This window comes from Ochotona princeps, chromosome 23, assembly GCF_030435755.1.
Source record: "Ochotona princeps isolate mOchPri1 chromosome 23, mOchPri1.hap1, whole genome shotgun sequence".
NCBI classification, from domain to species: Eukaryota; Metazoa; Chordata; class Mammalia; order Lagomorpha; family Ochotonidae; genus Ochotona; species Ochotona princeps.
In genome coordinates this window covers 1,821,260-1,841,772 of record NC_080854.1, presented here as the reverse complement: position 1 = coordinate 1,841,772, position 20,513 = coordinate 1,821,260, and the positions used below count along the sequence as shown (strand labels likewise).

Below are 20,513 nucleotides of genomic sequence, written 5' to 3'. Positions count from 1 at the left end.
TATATGTTATTACAAAATAAATGTAGAAGTTCATTGAGTGCTTTCTATAAGGTGATTTCAATGATGCTTATCCTTCATCGTGTTTATGTGAAATATTTGGTTTGTTGATTTTCATTTATTGGCCCATTTTCTACATTCTCTAGTTAGGTGCACCTTGGATAGTACATGTGAACTTATTGTTGTGATGTTTCATTTTTACATGTGTTATAGGAATATTTTTATTAAACATTTTATTTATTGCAAAATCAGATATATAGAGAGGAGAGACGTAGAAGAAAATCTTAGGTCTGATGGTTTACTTCCCAAGTGGGGAAGCGTGGGCTGCTGGGGTTAGAACCGGTGACCATATGGCATCCCAACACATGCAAGATGAGGACTTTAAGCCACAAGGCCAGTGCCCTGGACCCGATGATAAGAATTTTACATCTATTTTATCAGGTGTATTGGTCTATGACTTTAATGATGTTAAGCTGGATTTCTGGACTATGAGCAATCATTTCAGAAGAAACATTAAGTAAATATATATAGAACTAATTGTACAGCAATGGAGATTGCATTTTTACTGAACAATTCCATCTTTTATTTTTAATCTGATTTTAAACAGTCACTGTTGAAGATCTTTCTGCTGCTAATTCAGTCTAGTTTAGGAATGCAAGTATTGTTAGGCTCAGCCTAATTTTGGAATGGTTTTCTTCGTTTTAGTTTTTTAATGTAATTCTAGAAAATTTGGTGTTAATTTGGTAGAATCTAGCAGTGAAGACACCTAGTGTTGACCGTTGCTTTGGAGAGATTTATTCCTGATTCACTGCCAAAAGCCTGTTGGTTTTGTCAAGTTTTTTGATGTCTTTGTAATTCAGTTTGTAGGCTAATGTTAAGTATCCAGAAATTAAGCATTTTTTATGATTTATTTGTTTATAACTGCTGTTGACTGTCCCTAGTGATCTATTGCATATCCTGTTTTTTTTCCTGTTTTTTTTTTTTTTGTTTATTTGTTTTGTTTTATTATAGTAAAGACTTATTTTATCAGACCTGGTGCAGTGGCCTAGCAGCTAAAGTCCTCACCTTGAACATGCTCAGATCCCATATGGGCACTCGTTCTAATCTTGTCAACCCCTCATTCAAACCATCTCCCTTCTTGTGGCCTGAGAACGCAATTGAGGATGGCCCAAAGCTTGGGAAACCTACACCCGTGTGGGAAACCTAGACGAATTTCCTGGTTCCTGGCTCTGGATCGATGCAGGTCTGGCCATTGCTGTCACTTTGGGAATGATTCATCAGATAGAAGATCTTCCTTACTGTCTCTTCTCTCTGCATATCTGACTTTGCAATAAAAAATCTTTAAAAAATTATTTTATTGATATGTATGGTAGAACTATAGAGAAAGAGGGAGAGTTGCAGAGATCTTCCTTCTGTTTTATTCCTTTCCAAGTGACCATAGTGGTTAAAGCAGGACCAGATTGAAGCTTCTTCCCAGTTCTCCCAGATCACTACAGGGAATCCAGCACTTGGGACATCCTCTGCATTCACATGGGCACTAGAAGGGAGCTGGATCAGAAATAAAGCAGCTGGCCTGAATGATAACCTAGTGGGTAAAGTCCATGCTTTGCACATGTTGTGATTCTGTATCGGTGCTGGTTCTAATTCCTGAAACCCCACTTCCCATCCAGCTCCCTATTGTGGCATGGGAAAGCAGTGGAGGATGGCCCAAACACATGGGGCCTTGCACGTGTGGGAGACCTGGAAGAAGTTCTGGGTTCCTGGCTTCAAATCTGCTCAGCCCCAGCCTTTGTGGCCACTTGGGGAGTGAATCAGCAGATGGAAGATCATCCTCTCTGTCTCGCCTGCTTTTTTTTTTATATCATGCTTTCCAATAAAAGTAATGTTTATTAAAAAAAATGAAAGAAATGCAGCAGGTCTTTCATCTCACAAGTAGTGACAGAACCCACTTTGTCCAGACAGCCCTGATCCACTCCTCTACAGTGATACCAATTGTAATATGTCCCTCTTCTTTTTGATGTTATATACTTGAGCCTACTTTTTGATTAATCTAGTAAAAGGTTCATTGATTTTGTTTTCCCTTTAAGAACAGTGAATGTTTACTTTATTTTCAGTATTGCTGAATACAGTTTTTATTCATTTCTTCATTAATCTGTATTTTGAATTTCCTGTTTCTACTCCTAGACTTGGCTTCTTATTTTTCTGAGAGTTGGAGATCAGTGCATAGGATGCTATTTGACATTTTATTTGTTATTGTTCAGGTGTTGACCATGTAAAGTGAAAACTTTTGAATTCTATATTTCTCTGATGGTGGTTGGTTCTTTCTCATTGGCAATAGGAAGTATAGTTACAATTAAGAGTGTGCTTTGGTTGCCATAAAAATATGCTCCAGAATGTGTGTCTTGAGTTGCAGTAATTAATTTCTTATGGTTCTTTTTTTAAATTTTATTTTGATGATGTTTACACATTTGAGAAGGGAGCATGCATGCACATGTGGATACTGATTAAGCTAGGAAGGATCGAGAGTTAGGGGAAGGTGGATGAGACCATTGTTTCCAAATTCTCTTCTTTTTGTGTCTGGGAGATGGTGGAGAGGAGAAAAGCGATTCCCAGAATCCCTACAATAGAACCTTGGGTTGTGGAATGGCCATCTTATTTTCCAGGTTCCCTGACATGGAGCATGCTCTGAGGGTTCTGTTCAAGTGGTTTCCATAAGAAATCCTTCCACAGTCCATTGGTTGACATCCCAACTAGTTTCCATTCAGCCAGATCTTTAGTGTCAATGCTAGCCTGGGGTAGTTGTCCAATCTTTTCTACCCTCCTTCATGTGCATGCTCCAACAGACTGCCATATCCTCTATGTGCATCTGAGCATGTTCATTCAGCAAATGAGGAGGCCCAGTTCTGATACATAAACTCCAAAGTTAATGCACAGTTTCCACATTTGTCTAAATTTTTGGAGTTCTGTGTCCATTGGATCAGTGGTCAGTATCCCTGAAGAAAATATCTGAGGTAATATTAGACTTGTGTGTTTACTTGCCAGTATGGGGTCAGCTCAGTCTATCACCCACACCAGCCTATACACACACTGGTGGTTGCACTTGCTGGATAAGTTTGTCTCCAGTCCCATCTCTTATGCAAGTCAGTGGATGCTGTGGTGGAGCCCAACCGTGCCCATCCCACATTCAGCTCTCATGTACACCAGTTGGGAACTGCATCCTAATCAAAGTGACACCCTATAATGCCTACTAGATCTGCCCCTGCCATGGTTCCTTTGCTTGTTGTTTTGAGCAGCAGACTGCTCTTTGCTGCAATCTGGACCAATGTGTCCTGTTCCCAATCCCAGTATTCATGAGTGACAGAGGGTTCCATGGTCCTGTGCAGCTCAGCTCTTTACAACTCTCAGCTCTTGTGCCAGCCTTCAGAATTTGCAGTTTCACTGGTTGAGCCCTCATAGACCCCACAGGATCTAACCCCAGACCTAGTTCTTGTGCATGCCTGTTGATATCATGGCCCAGTGTAACGTTATCTGCCCCTTCTATGAGACTCATTGGCAGTAGTGTAATCTTTCCCTGCCAGACAGGCCCCCATGCTAACCATCCCAGTTCAGGTCTCCCATGTGGGCATGTGTACTCGTCTTACCCAGAAATTTCCTCAGTTATACTTTCCAAACCACTAGGTGTTAGCCCCCTCATTTACCTGCAGGTAAAGTGGCTTTTGTCAGTAGAAGTCCTTCAGAAGTCATTCCTTAGCTGCAATATAGTCCTTCAGTGGTCCTGCCTCCCACACATCCCCCATTCCCCTTCTCCTGAGCAATCCACAATTCCTGCTCCTGGGAATCCAACATCCCAGTCTAGCTGCTTGAATGCAGCTGTAGACATCCTGGCCTTGGCTGAGAGCATAAACGTGAGCTTGTACCCAGTGTCACCTCTTGCCTGGTGGTGGGAAGGGCATAGCCCAGCCTGGCTACTTTATGGCAGCTTGAGCCATTCTGGCCTGGGCTAAGTGCCAAACTGGATCCTGGACCACACTGGCCAACTTTGACTGAGGTGAGGGGCACAGCATGGTCTGATTGCTAAAAGGCAGCTTGATCCATCCTGGCCTTGCATGTGCGCAAACAGAACCCTATCCCACTGGCCGCTTTTGTCTGGTTGGTAGAAGGACAGAACAGGGCCTGGCTGCTTGAAGGCAGCTTGAGCCATCCTTGCCTGGATTGGTTTTTTTGTTTGTTTGTTTTTTAAAGATTTATTTATTTTATTCCAAAGTCAGATATACAGAGAGGAGGAGAGACAGAGAGGAAGATCTTCCACATGATGATTCACTCCTCAAGTGAGTTTCAATGGGCGGTGCATGTCAGTCTGAAGCTGGGAACCTGGAAACTGCTCTGGGTCTCCCACATGGGTGCAGGGTCCCAATGCATTGGGCCGTTCTCGACTGCTTTCTCAGGCCACAGGCAGGGAGCTGGATGGGAACTGGAGCTGCCAGGATTAGAACCGGTGCCCATATGGGATCCCGGGGCAATCAAGGTGAGGACTTTAGCCACTAGGCCATCGTGCTGGGCCCGCCTGGATTGTTTTAATGATGGAGATTGCAATGGATATAAATTGCATATGATTGTGATTGCCATTTTCATTCACTTAATGATCAATCATGCTGAAAACCTTTTTGTGCTAATAATTAGCCTTTTGAGTATCTTTGTAGAAATATATTTAGTTCTTTGTCCATTTTGGTATTTATTTTTATTGCCTTTAAGTATCGGGGATTTTCCAGCCAACATGCCGAAAACCACCAAGGGGATGAGATGTCAGTGTTCTTGGGCTGCAGGAACCACTGGGGATAGTCTGAGGGAGCATGTCCATTTATTGTAAAATGAGCACTGCTCAAATGCACTAGGAAAGAGGATGGCAGAAGGGCAGTCCCAGACAGACCTCCCACACAGCAATGACACTGTAATTGACTAGAAGGCGTGTCTATTTGGAACCTCCAATCAAGTCACAGGTCAAGTACTGCAAACACGGCTCTAAGCCATGCCTCAGGTCATAGGCAGGCAGGCTGTTAGTCATGCCCACCAAGTAGCATTTGAGGTGACAGTCATACTTATACTGTAATACATGCTTATTTAATTTATGCCTGATGCAGAAATTAAACAAAGATTGTACTGTAACTCTACCCTAATAATGTTTTCAGTGTCGCAACTATGTTTACTCTTGGTGTAAAAATTCTTAAACCCAGCCCCCATGGCTTTGGGCGTCCTTGTACTGCCTCTCAATGCCACAGGCAGGGAGCTAGATGGGAAATGAACAACAAGGATATGAATCAGTTCCATAGGAAGAAGAAATAGAATACTTGGAAACAATGATCACATCAACTTTTCCCTAACCCTTGAACCTTCCCACCCTGATCACATATTTAAATATCACACACAATGAACAGAAAATTAACATATATGTATATATTTTTTGAAAGGCAAATATACAGAAAGAAGGGGGTACAAAGATTCTCCATCTACTCTCACTCTGAATGAGTTGTAATGGAAGGAGCTGGGCCAATGAGAAGCCTGGAAATTCTTCGGGACCCACCACACACGTTCATGGTCCCAAGGCTTTTCTTTACCACATTCCCACACCACAGGCGGGGAGCTGGCTAGGAAGCAGATTAGCCAGAACACACACTGGCATCTCTATGGCATCCCAGTGCATGTAAGGTGAGGGCTTTCACCCTTAGGTTATTGTGCCAGGCCCCTTTTCCGAGTTCTCTATATCTGGTTTTCAAATAAATAAATCTTTCAAAAACAGGGAAACAAAAAATCCCAAATCTAAGTAGAAGTCATGTTTCATTAAGTAATATTAGGTGTTTTTTTTTTTATAGAGAGGGTGTACTTGTATTATGAGCTTTAAGGATTATTAGGGTTTCCCTATCACTTTTTTTTAAGACTTATTTTTATTGCAGAGTCAGATATACAGAGAGGAGAAGAAACAGTCAGGATGATCTTCCATCCAATGAGTCATTTTCCAAACTGAGCTGCACCGATCCAGAGCTAGGAACCAGCAGATTCCTCCATGTCTCCCACAAGGGTGCTGGTTTCCCAAGCTTTGGGCCATCCTCGACTGCTTTCTCAGGGCACAAGCAGGGAGCTGGAAGGGAATTGGAGCTGTGTTGATTAGAACTGATGCCCATATGGGATCCTGGTGCTATCAAGGCAAAGACTTCAGCTGCTAGGCCACCACACTGGGACCTCTATTTCACTTTTAATAGTTTGTCAAATAACAGGACACAGGAAGTTCCATGTGCTGTTCAAATTGGTAACTTTTATCTTTCAAGCTCCATGTTACCTTAACAACAAAAGCATCCTCTGTTGGGTAAAGAAATGATCAAAGGACCTCAGTAGATAGTTCTCAAAACATAACCTTTTGGGAAATGTTAATCAACATCACACCAAGGTATTGCAACCCTGTCAGAATGGTTATTATTATTTGGAAGAAAGGGTAACAAATATTGGTGAGGAAGTAAAAAATGAGAATATTTATACAATGTTGATGGATTTATAGATTAAATCAGCACATGAAAATAGTATAAACTTTCTTAAGTGTTTAGAAATAAGATTTCTGGGCCAAGCGTGGTAGCCTAGAAGTTAAACTTGTCCTGAATGTGCCAGGATCCCATATGGACACTGGTTCTTATCCCAGCATCCTTGCTCCCCATCCAGCTCTCTGCCTGTGGCCTGGAAAGCAGTCGAGGATGACGCATAGCCTTGGAACCTTGCACCTGCATGGGTGACCCTTAAGAGCTCCTGGCTCCTGTCTTCAGATTGGCACAGCACAAGAGGTTGAGGCCCCTTGGGCAGTGAATCATCAGATGGAATAACTTCCTCTCTGTTGCTCTTTGTTTCTTTATGTCTGACTTAGCAATAAAAATGAATCTTTTTAAAAAGATTAAATAAAATTAAAAAGTTTAAATAAAATTAAAAAGATAAGAATTGTAAAACCTGATATACTTTTAATACCTTATATTATTCTGTAAGGGGGTGGAGGAGCGGAGAAATCTTCCATCACCATAGAAGGTGAGCTGAAGACATGAAATATTAGTTGCTCCTCACTAGGGTATTGAGGATTTCTCTGCACATCCCTCCTAAAACTGTTCTGCACCTAAACTGTTGACATATGTCTTGTTGGAGTTAGAAGCCAGTCCAGACTACCCAGAAAAAAAAAAGCCAGGTTGAGCAATAATATGCTTCAATGCTGTAAAAGGCTGGATATTGTAATGAGAATAGACACAAGACAGCTGGATGTAATCTATAGCTATCTAAAAAATATAGAACCCATTGTATATAAACTAAAATTGAAGTGTTAATGGGGAAGTCACAGGATGTGGTTAAGTACTTGCATTTATTTTTAGCACATTGGTTACTCAATACTTTGTCAATTAATTCCATAACGTTAGAAATTGTTGCTGATGGTATGTTGGAGCTTTTAATTGATTGGGAGGATACTCTGCTGGCTCTGCCTTCGGGCCAGAGAAGGTCTCCCTAAGAAGCCGTTGAACTTGAACAATAAGATGCTGGACTCTATCTTTGTTATATGCTTACAACGAGAAAATCTCAACTGAACTTGAGCTGTGGTTACGCAGCAGGGTAGAGGAGTCCACCATGGGGGGAAGGTTTGGGGAGGGGTGGGGAGAATCTCAATACCTATAAAATTGTGTCACATAATACAATGTAATTAATAAATAAATTTAAAAGAAAGAAAAACAGTGGCAATAACAGACAGCGATATCTTCCACTTGGAGAGCTATTCTAGCAATGCCTTCAACAGTTCATTAGAATGAATCTAATGACAGAATCTTTAGAGAAAACAACCTTTAATAGAATAAGGATTATTTTGTTATAGTATTGGAATTGCAGAAGTAATATAGCACAAGATATTTTCATTTAACTGTTACTCTATGATGCTGTATAAATTGTAAATTGAACTGTGTCCATAGAAGTTGCAAATTAAATACACAAAAAATGCACTGTCAGTGTTTTTATTTAATGATCCAGAGCTGAGAAGACATGTTCTGTTACAGGTGTTGGTGTCTTTTGAAGATGTGGCTGTGGACTTTACCCAGGAAGAATGGAAGACAATGGACAATACTCAGCAGACTCTGTACAGAGAGGTGATGCTTGAGACCTATAACAATCTGCTGTCCTTGGGTGAGTGAAGTTCTGTCATGCCTAAGCAGAACACTTCTGTATAGTTTGCTAATGAAAGAAGAGTTTATAAAGTGTAGTAGTTGATAGGACTAGTGGTGGTTTTGTAAAATCTGCATCATTCTCCATTCACAGGGTACTCCATGACAAAGCCTGATGTGATCTTCAAGTTGGAGCAAGAATCAGCACCATGGACAGTGGGGGAATCTGTGAAACAGAGACTTCCAGGTAGGTCAGCACATAATGGACAGGGCAATTGATACATAGCTCAGGAAATGTTGACTGGAATTTTATTTGAGTTTTAGTTTGAGTTTCTTCCAGAAGGACAGCTGGTGAGACACAGGCATTCTATAGTTTCCATGCATAGGATTATTCTAGCAATTTGCCAGCTTGTCACCATAAATCAGGACATATATATGGGTCTTTTCATGATACCAAACACTTGAATCACATCTACGACCTCCCAAGATACATTTTCAGGAAGTTGTTTTTGAGGCAGAGTGGCCAGGAAAAAACAAACTAGTGCTAATATGGGATATAAGATACCCCACGCCTCATTTTGAATTTTTATACCATATTTTCTGTCATATCCCACTTTAAGGGAAATACACAATATCACATAACTGAAATTTTTATTTAGAAGAATGGGTATTATGTTAAGGTATTAATAGATGAGAAGTAATGCCTATTAATAATGCTCATAAATGTCCACATTTCACTAATATTCAAATCTGCTCTATCTAGAATGGCAACAAATCTGATTGGCTCCACTTTAGCATTTGAAAAGAAACATTTAGATGTGATTCATAGATATGGTTACTCTTTTCCTCATTTCAGATCCCCATGGAAAGAATGAGCTGCTTGGAGCTAATCAGAAAGGTCAAGAAATAATCTTCAGGCAAGTTTTAATCAAAAAAATTACACAATCACTGAAAACAGAGCTGCCTTCCCTCAAAGATGCCTAGCCTTAGCTCTGGCCATAATTGAAACACACTATGAAAGTGAAATTTTGCAAAAATGAGACTTGAGAAATAGAATTTCATTTTTTCTCCTTTTTTTTCTCATTTGCAGACAAAAGTTTTATTTGAACAGTGACCTGGTGGATATAGAAAGCAGAGGGAATCAAATAGCATTTCTTGGGAGAGAGCCAGAAGATGGTGTTTCTCTTCAATGGAGACAGCAAAATTTTCCAGACGGATCTTAGATTTTTAAGTGTCCCCTGAACATTCCTTGTCTGGACAGGAACCTGTGGCTAGGACACTTCCCATTGGTTGTCTTTCAACCAGCAAGGAAATAGCTGCTATTACCCTGCTTCAAACACCTGCCATTCTATGGCTGTTCAGCTCTCAGAGGTAGGAAGCCACATGAGTGACAAACTTGAAGAAACTGGCTTTTTCTGAACTCATGTATGAAGTGTAGAGGGGGTCACCCAAAGGCCCACATAAGTCATTTGTAAAGATCAAACCCGAGGGCATGGCATGGTATCCTAGTGGCTGTCCTTCGCTTTGCATGCTCTGGGATCCTATATGAAGACTGCTTTGTGCCCTGGAAGCCCCACTGAACATCCAGCTCTCCTCCCTTTGCCAGAGTCCAGCTCAAGTGAAGTTCACAACTTAAGAAGGGTGCTTGGAGGAGGCATAGAAAAGCAATGGACCACTACAGTTTCAGGATCATAATGGACTGTGTGAGAAAGCTGTCCTCTTTATTTTATACAGAAGTCTTCACAAACCCTGGCACCCACTTTTCATACCTGGTCAAGGGGGAAGCATTCCTAAGGATAGTCCTGCCAATTGTTTCCCCTTGAGGCAGGATACAAGCTGTCCTAATCCTGTGGTCAGGAAGTTCTCAAGAGATGGTACATGTCTATCAGTAACACATTCCTATTACAATCCTGATTCTACAACTTACTCTTGAGTCAGTTAAGGGAGGAAGCATATCACAGAAGGAGGGACCTAAAGATTAGTCAAAGAGGGAAAGAATAGATTTCCACTACACCTTGGGACTTAACATCCTTGATTAGCATTTGGTCAATGTGGGAGGACAACCCTAAGCATAGGTTCCTGCTACATGTAGGGACTTAACACTCTTGATTTTCATATGATGAGTGGGGCACCTGAGAGAGCAGGAATAGTAAAAGGCCCTTTTGCTAAGATGTAATCACCAACATCATCTTCTAAGCTCACATTGATCATAAAAAGCAACTCCACAGTGGCAGACAATGCCTAAATAGATAACAGAAATCTCTGTGGGGTTGTCCAGTGTCTATGCAAAGGGAGGTGGAACTGCTTTTCAGGTGGTTGTAGAGACATCTGCCTGGGCCTTGCCATGCTGCGTGTAATTCCTTGTGGCCTTGCCTGCAATGGAAAAGTTCTCTTCACAACTTCATGTCTTCCACACCCACTGCATGGACTTCAGCAGCCTTTGGCCTGGGAAAACTGTTGTGAACCACCCACATGCTTGTGACTATACACCTGCGTGTGAAACCTAGAAGAAGCTCCTGGTTCTTGGCTTTAAAGCTGCTCAGATCTGAGAGTTATGAATTTTTGGGAAGTGAATCAGCACATGGAAGATCTTCCTATGTGTCTCACATCCTCTCTGTATATCTAAATTTCCAGTAAATATAAACACACATTTTTTCCTTTTTCCATTTTTTAGTATATTTTTAATAATCTTTACATAGTTAATTAGGGTAAAGAAGTTCAAGGGTTACAGGAAAATGGGTAAGACTATTATTTCCATATTGTTTGCATCATATATCTGATGTAAAGGGGGATTTTAAGGCAGGAGCCCCACCCAGTCTCCCACCCATCCCAGGTCCCTAATGTGGAGCATGCTCTGAGTATCTTGCTCAAGTGGTTTTGATAGTTCACCAGTTGTGAATTGCTGCCAGTCTCGTCACTCCAAGCATGTTGAGGTCGTTGAAGAATCCACTGACTGACATAGTCCTTCATAGAGTCTCCCTTTGCCCAGTTTTTCACTGCCAACATATAGCTGAGGTAGTTGATTGACTTGCTCTGTCCTCTGTCTTTTCATGGTACTGAGTCTGGTAGTTCGATCGGGGAGATCCCCAAAAAACTTTGCCTGAGGTGTTCCCAGACCAGATTCTTGTGTGAACTAGCAAGTACATGGCCTGACACAGTCCATCAACCCCAATCAGCTGGTGTTTGCGCTTGCTGAGTTGGTTCTGTTTCCATCCCTGTCTTCCACTGGAACCAATGGGTGTTGCTGTCCAGCCTGAATCATGCCCACTTCATACTCAGCCCTCACACAAACCAATGGAAGCTGCAGCTTAGTCAGAGTGACCCACAGTAACCCCCACCAGACCCGCCTCCTACCCTGGTTTTCCAGTATGTGTAGCAGACTAGTCCAATCTGTCCCACATCCCATTGTGCTCTCATACGTATCAGTGGGTATAAAGCCTAGTTCCATCTAGCTAGCTCAACTATCCAGTGCTCATGGATGTTGTTGAGTGCCTTTCTGTCTAACCACCCAAGCCCCTCTCCTGGATTTTGTGCCTTCCTGTGGGAGTAGTGACCCAGAAGTAAGATCCCACTATTTCAACTCCCACTTCCGGAATATGCAATCTCAGGTGGTTCTGTGATTTGACTTGACAGAATTAGCCCCCAGTGCCAGCTTCTGCCAGTTAATGCTGTAGCAAAGCCCAAACAACCCTCACCCACTGTGATTGTAGTTTGCAGCAGTAGGAACAATCAGCTCAGCCTGGCTTTTCCCTGATCTAGTCTACATGAGGCCCACAGGTGTTGTAGCCCTGCCTTGTCTGATCTGCCCTATCCCAGCTCATGTTCTACAGTGGGAGTAGCTGTCCAGCAAGGGAACCTCTACCCCCCAAACTCCCCCTGCCGGCTCTGCCCCCTTACTTCCTGGTTCTCATCTGGTTGGGTGCTGTGTTCACATCTGGTATACGTCACCTCACCTTGGCATTCCATAATGTGTACTGATTTTTGCTGCGACCACTTCTGGCTCAAACCACACTCTGTTCTGGTGTTTGTATTTGCCATTGGATGAAGTGTAGTGATTCAGCCTGGTCTGCCCCAACTCATGCCATGAAAATTCCATATAATTGTACAGTCATGATTGGTCAGTTTTAGCTGTTAACTTTCAAAATGAGCAAGTTGGTAGGTTTGTATTAGGTTGGAAGCAGTCAACTTTCAAAAAATGCAAACTGATGGGCTATAGGGTAATGACTTTTATCAAACACCAGGGACCTCCTTCAGGAGGAGTGTTCTACTATGTGACGTGCCTGGTGTCCTACCAGGTGGGTGACACATAGACTGTCAGGCCAGGAGTTCATACAGCCCCCATCCAACCAATTAATCATAATCACAAAAGCAGAAAACATCTAGATTCCTCAGAAACATGTGACCAAGAGAGCGAGATTCTCCCTATCATGGAGCTTTTGTGAGGGGAGTGGTTACAAAAAAAATGCAATCCCACCCCCTCTCAGTTCCAGGTGAGGATAGGTGAGAGTCACAGGTGGGCAGAAGGGAAAGCCTGGATGGAGTGGGGGTGCGGCTTCCAAGCTGGTGACCCTGAACCTGCTGTCTAGTCCAGAACATTGGGAGAAGGAAGCCACAAGTCTCACCCTTTTTTCTTGGTGAGGTGGTAGACATTATTGCCCATTGGGAATAAGTTTCTTTCTCTTTGCCCTTGGGGTGAATCATGTGAATGCCTCCCGGAGATGGTGCATAAAAACTCAAACCAAAAGGAATATTTTTTGGTGCCTGAACTCTCATCCCTCCCCCAGTGAGGAAGAACCAATGTGAAGCATGAAAAAGGAGGCCAGAACTTTGGTCCCATGTCAGGTAGTTGGGATTCAGGATCCACTTAGTATCAAGTCATGCAGAAAATTGGCCACTTTTGGGGACTCTCAATCCACCAGATTTCAAAATAGAAGGATCAAGAGACTTGCTTCTAATCTGAAAATTAACGTGATAGCAAAAGTGAAAATAGGTAGTTGGTGATTAGAGCCTCTAAAGTCCTAAACTGTTGTACTTCCTATCTCAACCCCCTATGTCCTAAAAGCACAATCAGTCTGGAGGTTTAGTTGGAGGTAGGCAGTGGCTGTGGATTAGGTGGGTGCATAGTTTGGTGGGTGTGTTCATGTTTGTGCAGAAGCATGAGGTGTCAAGGGTCATTTCCACAGGTTCAGTAAAAACCTTGTGGAGTCTTCTATTTGCTCAATCCAGCCACATAGCTGTTGTATAAGAGCAGGAAGTCTTTTTCTAGTCCCATATTGTGCACCGAACCAAATGTTACCAGCAAAACTCTGTGATTGTTTTCTCTAATTTAGTATAGAATCATAGGAGTGTAGAATAGGATGGAAGAATGGGATTCACAGGAATTGGGAGAAAACAGAGGAGTGGGTCCTTTTTTCCAGTTATACATCCTGCTCAAGTAAACAAGGGTTGGGACAACATTCAAGTTACTAACTGTGTGTCTCCAATTTCAAGAAGCACACCACCACCTAGTTTTCTCTCGAGACGTGCTTTCCTTCTCTTCCTTCCTCTTCCCCTGCTCACATGATCACTTTGCAAAAAAAAAAAAAAAAAACAAACTTCTCTGTGTCTAAAAAGATAAATTAAAAAAATGACTTTGAGATTCAGTTTCTGTATCCATCTCCTAAATGTAATCAACTGGCATTTAGTAGAAATCTATGTATTTTCTCTATTCTCACATACACTTGCTGTTCATGGGAGGACCTGAGCCAGAATGGGACCCTAGGTTCAGCCACTATGACCATGCGGTAAGCTAGGCCTTGGCCTGCCTGGACTCAAGAGGCTTTGCCCTTCCTAGTGAGTACACTGGGAGCAGATACCTTGAGAACAAAGCAGGCCTAGGCTTCACCCACCTCCAACATCAAGAGGTGGGTGGGGCTGGGATAGTGCAACCTAATCATTTTTTTATGAGTTGGGATTCTGTGTAGTGTGTGTGTGTATGTGTGTGTGTGATTTAATTGACTCAATATGTGTGTGCACGTGTATTAGATCATTAAGGAGAAATTGGTGTGATCATTTCCAAATTTTCTATTTTTCCTTCCTGTTTTAGGTCAGGGTTAAATGATATTCAGAAGAGCTACACCAGGCCTCCCAACCATCCTAGTACTTAAGGATGGGTACTGGACCCTTGATACTGAAGCAGATGTCAATGGGGCACACACTCCAAGGTTTCTATCCAGGTGATTCTGAGAGTTCTGAAATGATGTCCATCTCACAAATTCAAGCAAGAGGGAACCTTTTCAATGTTCATTGCTGACATGATTGACCTTAGAGTCTCCTTTTCACCCAGATATTTGCTGTCATCATTTGGCTTGGGTAGTTATTCAATCTCTTCTCTCTCCTCCTTTCTCTTGGATGGTCCAGATGTGCTTTCCAGGCCTCAGTGGCATTCCATATCCAGGTGGAGCCAGGCCAGTTGTCCAATACTGCTTTTCAACTGAGGAGTACCAGTTCTTGCAAGTGTGCCAAGATCTTGAACCAGTCGATCCTGCCCCAGTGGAGCCCCACCCTCAGTGCTCACTGAGCTAGCACCACCATGCAGGCATGTAAAGTATCCAAGCCAGGTGACCTGGGGCCTGCCACACTCTACTCCCAGGACTTGCAGACCCAGGACCCATTGCACTGGACAACCAAGGACCCATGCCAAGCAATACGAGCTGCCACACATACAGCCACTGGGGCTCATAAACTAGGCTCATCACACAGCTGTGCCCAAGGGCCCAGACAAGGTTACCAGTGCAACACTGGAATTCCTGCATGCAGGGATCATGTGTCCAGCACCCACATCCCCCTGACTGCCATGGCTTGCCTTCACTCATTTTCCACGAGCATGTGTTGCAGCCTGGCTCAGTCTAGTCTTCCCCAAATTTCACTTTATGTTGCTGTATGCTGAATGTTGAAGCCTATCCAAGTACAATCCATCTGGATGTTTAGACAATGGCTAGGGATTACGTGGATATATGGTTGTGTTTCTGTTTTTGCAGAGGCATGAGGTGCCAAGGGTCATTTCCACAGGTTTATTCAAACCTTATGGAATCTCCTCTTTGCTAAGCCCAGCCTCATAACTGTTGTGTAAGAGCCAAAAACTTTTTCAAGTTTCATATTGTGTACTGAATCAAATGTTACCAGGGAAGCTCAGTGATTCTTTGCTTTAACTAATATAGAAACAGAGAATGTAAACCAGTTTTAGACTAAGTTTTTACTTGTTAATTGACCCGTTGAACTTGGAAGAGGTGAGAAGAAACGCAACTCCCAAGAGGGTCCAGAGACCTGTTGCCTTTTAAATGTTGCGAAAATGATATCATAGTTTCTTTTAAAATTTGCTTTTCCCACAGGAAGCCTGATGAAATACGATTTGAAAAGACGCATGCCTCTAATTTCCCCGAGAACAACCTCGAGAGTAAGGAAAATCTCAGTCATCAGTCCTTTGAACACAATGGAAATGAGAAAACTTTCAGTGGGAAGAAGATAGTCCTTATGTGTGAGCAAGTTTATACCAAAGACCCATGTAATCAGCAGCCTGTCAGTGTGGGAGAAGCAATTCATGTTGGCTACTATAAATCTTGCCTTACCACCAAATTGAGAACTCAGACAGGAGAAAATTTGTATGTGTCCAATGAATGTAAAGCAAACATGGAGCAGAAGTCAGAACTCATTAGAGATGAGATCCTTCAAAGTGCAGAGAATCCATATGAATGCAATGAGCATGTAGAAGCCTTTCACCAGCAATTATCTCTCATTGGGCATCAGAGAATCCACACAAGGAAAAAATCTTATGAATGTAGTGAGTGTGGAAAAGTGTTTTCTCGTAAGTCAAGCGTAAAAACACATCAGAGGGTCCACACAGGTGAGAAAACTTATGAATGCAGGGAGTGTGGAAAAGCTTTTTCTCGTAAGTCAAACATGAGCGTACATTACAGAATGCACATTGGGGAAAAACCTTATGAATGTACTGAGTGTGGAAAATGCTTTTATTATAAGCCACACCTCATTGCACATCAGAGAATCCACTCTGGGGAAAAGCCTTATGAATGTAATTGGTGTGGAAAAGCTTTTACCAACCAGTCAGATTTCACTCATCATCAGAGAAGGCACACAGGTGAAAAACCTTATGAATGCAGTGAGTGTGGAAAAGCTTTTGTTTGTAAGTCAAACCTGATTAGACATCAGAGAATTCACACTGGGGAAAAACCTTATGAATGTAGTGAGTGTGGAAAAGGGTTTTCTCAGATTCCACACCTCTTTACACATCAGAGAATGCACACAGGGGAAAAACCTTATGGATGTAGTGAGTGTGGAAAAGCTTTTGTTGAAACGTCACAGCTCATTAGACATCAGAGAATCCACACAGGGGAGAAACCCTATAAATGTAGTGAGTGTGGAAAAGCTTTTTCTGATAAGTCAAGCATTAGATCTCATCAGAGAATCCACACTGGGGAGAAACCTTATGAATGTAAAGAGTGTGGAAAAGCTTTTTCTCAGAAGTCACACCTAATCAGACATTGGATGATCCACACAGGGGGAGAAACCTTACGAATGTAGTGTGTATCTTAAAGCCTGTACTTACGAAACAGTTTTCATTCAACATCAGAGAATCTGTACAGGATAAGAACCTTATGAATGTATCAAAGTGATACATTCATACAATGTACACTGAGTGGAAAGTCCTGTTGCAAACAGTCAAGTTTTATTGAACATCAGAATTGACGTAGGAAAGCATGAATGTGTTACATGTATGTTAAAATTCATACACAAACCTTTTCAGCACAGTGGAAAGCATACATGTTTCAATAATTAGCATATCACAGATATGAGCAAACACACAGCATTAACTGAAAAATCATCTTTCTTAAGTAAATCATTAGCAGAGTCAGACCTCAGAACTACAACAGAATGTAAACAGAAAAACTAGCCACCATAAACCTGTTATGGTCTGTCGGAGCTTAAAAAGTGAATGACAAAAATTAGCAACAGTGTAAATACAAAACATTGTAAAAGGGCAATGGATGTGGAAACATACTTTGAAAGTCTCAGCAAGTGTTAAAAAATAAACATGAGGAGTATCATTGTATTTCAGAAGAGAGGTTATTTGTTGCTGAAATAATTAAGATGCAATTTGTATGTGATCTCCCTTTGTTGTGAGGTGGTAAATGTGAATGAATTCAGCATTCAGATTTAATGTTGATAATAAATGCTCAATGTGTAACACTTGTTTGACATACTATCATTTTCATTTACACATTTATCTTTTTTAGAATCTGAAAATTCCTCATCCTATTACAGAATTATATTTGAATCACAGGTCCAGTGATGCATGTGGCAGTTGTAGTTTTAAAGACCCAGATTTGAAGGACGAATCTTTTCCAGAGGCATGATTCTGCTGTGATGTCTGGCCAAATGTAGATCCTATTTGGCCACTGTTTTTTCTTGAATAATTACTATGGGAGATTGCTCCTGCATCCCTGCCTGCTTATCCCATGCAGTACGCCATAGGCACATGGCACACTGTGTCTCCGAGGCAAAGCCCTGGCTGTGGTCTCAGCTAAAAGAGACTCTATCTTTTCCTGTTCACTGGGCATACATCCAGAGTAGTAGGCTGTATCCCAATTTCTCTGTTGCTGCCAAGCTGTGTTGGAACTTCCCTGATAAGCAACTCTGAGAAGTTAAGTGCAACCCTCATCTTGTTTACCATTCACATGTAATTATCATGCACAAAAGCATAGCTTTCAGCCCAGGTGCTAGCTTATCTTGGTCTACCAGCACATGGCCTAAAACTTTAAGCCCACAACCCTGCTTACAGAATATAACTGGTAAATTGATTAGAGTGTCCAGAAAGATAGGCATGCCTACTGGCCAGCGTAGGGTGGGAGTACTGTCGAGACCACTCTTCTGCCTTCCCCCTCCACTGTAAATATGCTTGTGTGATCTTCCCAGGAAATAGGCATCCCTCACCATTTTTTCTTTGGTGATTCTGCAGCCAAGCTACACCATTGTCATGGTCCTCAGGAGTCTTGGGGACTGCTCGTCAAAACACAGCCAAGACTCTAGGAGGCATATCTCAGAGACAAAAGAATTGTCTGACATCAGACTCTTGGAGTTCCTCTTTCAGGTGCAGTTTATGTGTCAGCTCCCACACTACTGCTCAAATTCACACTGATTTCATGTATCATGGCTTCTTACAGTAAGTTTCTTGCCAGTGTATGAGCTCCTAGATGCCAGCCTGTGCCTTGAGTCTTTCAATTGTAAGAATGAGCACCAGGATGAGCATTGTTACATTGTAGGTAAGCTGTCCAAGATCCTAGCCAATCCACCATGGTTTGCTATTGTCTTCTGGTTTCACAGCAGCTCAGCTACTTCAATTCAGCCATTGAAGCATATGAACCAGAGGATGGAAGATATTTCCCTGCTTCTGTCTTTCTAGCTGTAATTCTGCTTTTCAAATAAAAAAAAAATATTGAGGAGTGTGTCCATGACTGGTATTGAGGGAAATGTGAAGTGCATTGACTTGCATCTCATGTGCAACTACCTGGAGCACTTTCACTACTTAATATTTAGAGCCAAGGCCATATTAAGATCACAATGATGAACTGGAGGAAAGATGGCCAACCATGGAGAGCTGGCATATGGTGGAGTAGGGAGAGAGGGGGACCGATCCAGCAGAGGAACAAACCAGGAGACAGAATTGCAGAGAGAGGAGTGGGAAGGTCACTGGGCTTCACTGAAGTAAGAAGATCTCCACTATGTGCAGGGACAGCCAGAAAAAAAGGAAAAGCAGCACACCATGCGAAACTTGGTGAGTTGCGGTATCAGGCAGGGGGAAGACCACTGTAATCTCAGCCAATCCAGGGAAGACAAAGGCTGCTAGAAAAACAAGTACCCAGGCCAGTGGGGACCACAGACCATTGGAGTGCTGGAAACCCTAGAGGTGGCTGCAGGATTGAGCACAGGGGTCATCAACCTGTGCAGAGGTAGAGGACAAGTGGGGGAGGGCGGTTCAGAGCAGAGTGCCTACCAACATTCAGCACCAACATTCCATGCAGCAGTAGCTGTATCACACCCCCTATAGACTACAGCACTGAGAGCAGTGACTGGACAAGCAAGTCAGAGGCTAAAATCCCAAAATGAAAAGAAACAACAACACATTGAGGGGAAGTATCAGAAAAAGTAATGACTCAGAAGAAAGATCAAGCATTTCCCCCCCCCCCCAAAAAAAAAACCAAAAACTAATCTCAATCTCTGAGATGTGACATGAGGACATGGATGAATTACCAGATAAGGAATTTAAGAAAAGAATAAAATTCATCAGAGACAGCAAGAAGCACTGCAAAGAGCCCAGGGAATTCAAAAACCATGTCACTGCAGAGATAAATCAAGTCAAAAAAGGAATCCTCAGCCTAGAGCAACAAAATCGAGAGCCTAACCAACACAATGAATACAGCAGAGGACAGATATCAGAACTCCAGCAGCCGGAACTCCACCAGCAACCAGGTGGGAAGGGACTTTCACTGGGAGCTCAGGAGGTGAACCCAGACAAAGATCTGTCTCTCCTGCTGGTCTGTTTGATTTGACAACAAGCAGAGACAGAGCAGCAGATCTCAGATGGGCAGTGTGAGAACAGAGTGGATTTCAGAGCCCAGTCAGCCCCATAGACCCAAATTGGGCACAAATTTGCATAAGGGGGAAAGGTCAAAGGAAAGGACAGTACATGGGCTGAGCTGGGAATGAACACATTTCTGACTCAGTGAACTGCACCAACGTGGTATTCTCTTGGTTCCACCCGGAATAGGTCTGGGTAGCCCTCGAATCTGACGTCAAGGAGATCAGGAACTGTAGTGGTGGTACATCAGGCGCCGTTTTGTGCACTGTGGCAAGAGCATTAGGAATGCAGGGCACAACAGTGCACTGTGCATGTGCTGAGCTCGCAAGAACTAGCTGACGTCAGTGGATTGCGCTGGCCCCACAGGAAAATAATACTGACTGTGGCATTGTACCAGTCAAAATAGGTCTGTCTGGCACCCAGACCTAACATCCAACAGGTTTGGACACTAACAACCTAATTATATAGGACACCTGGAGTCTAATCCTGGGACCTGCTCCAACTGGAAGTGGGAGAAAGGTTGCAGAGAGAACAGTGCAGCCTCAGCAAGGTATCACAGGAGGTGGAGAGTGGTGAGCCAGGAGCTAGGGCTGTGGAGATCACAGTGGAAATCTGACATAAGAACCCAGACCTGGAACTCGCTGGAGGTTGTGGCACAAGTGGCTGCAAGAAAAAAGGTGTGTATCAACCACAATAAGTAAAATTGCATTGTAGAC

The 20,513-nt window shown here is 42.6% G+C and overlaps 1 long non-coding RNA gene across 1 annotated transcript; it reads left to right on the top strand.

Annotated features, from left to right (window-relative positions):
• The first annotated feature begins 8,087 nt into the window (after window positions 1–8,087).
• On the top strand, window positions 8,088–9,084 carry LOC131483124 (uncharacterized). The gene is made up of 3 exons (XR_009247535.1): window positions 8,088–8,187; window positions 8,320–8,412; window positions 9,022–9,084. It is a non-coding gene; the product is annotated as an uncharacterized LOC131483124 (long non-coding RNA).
• The last annotated feature ends 11,429 nt before the right edge of the window (window positions 9,085–20,513 follow it).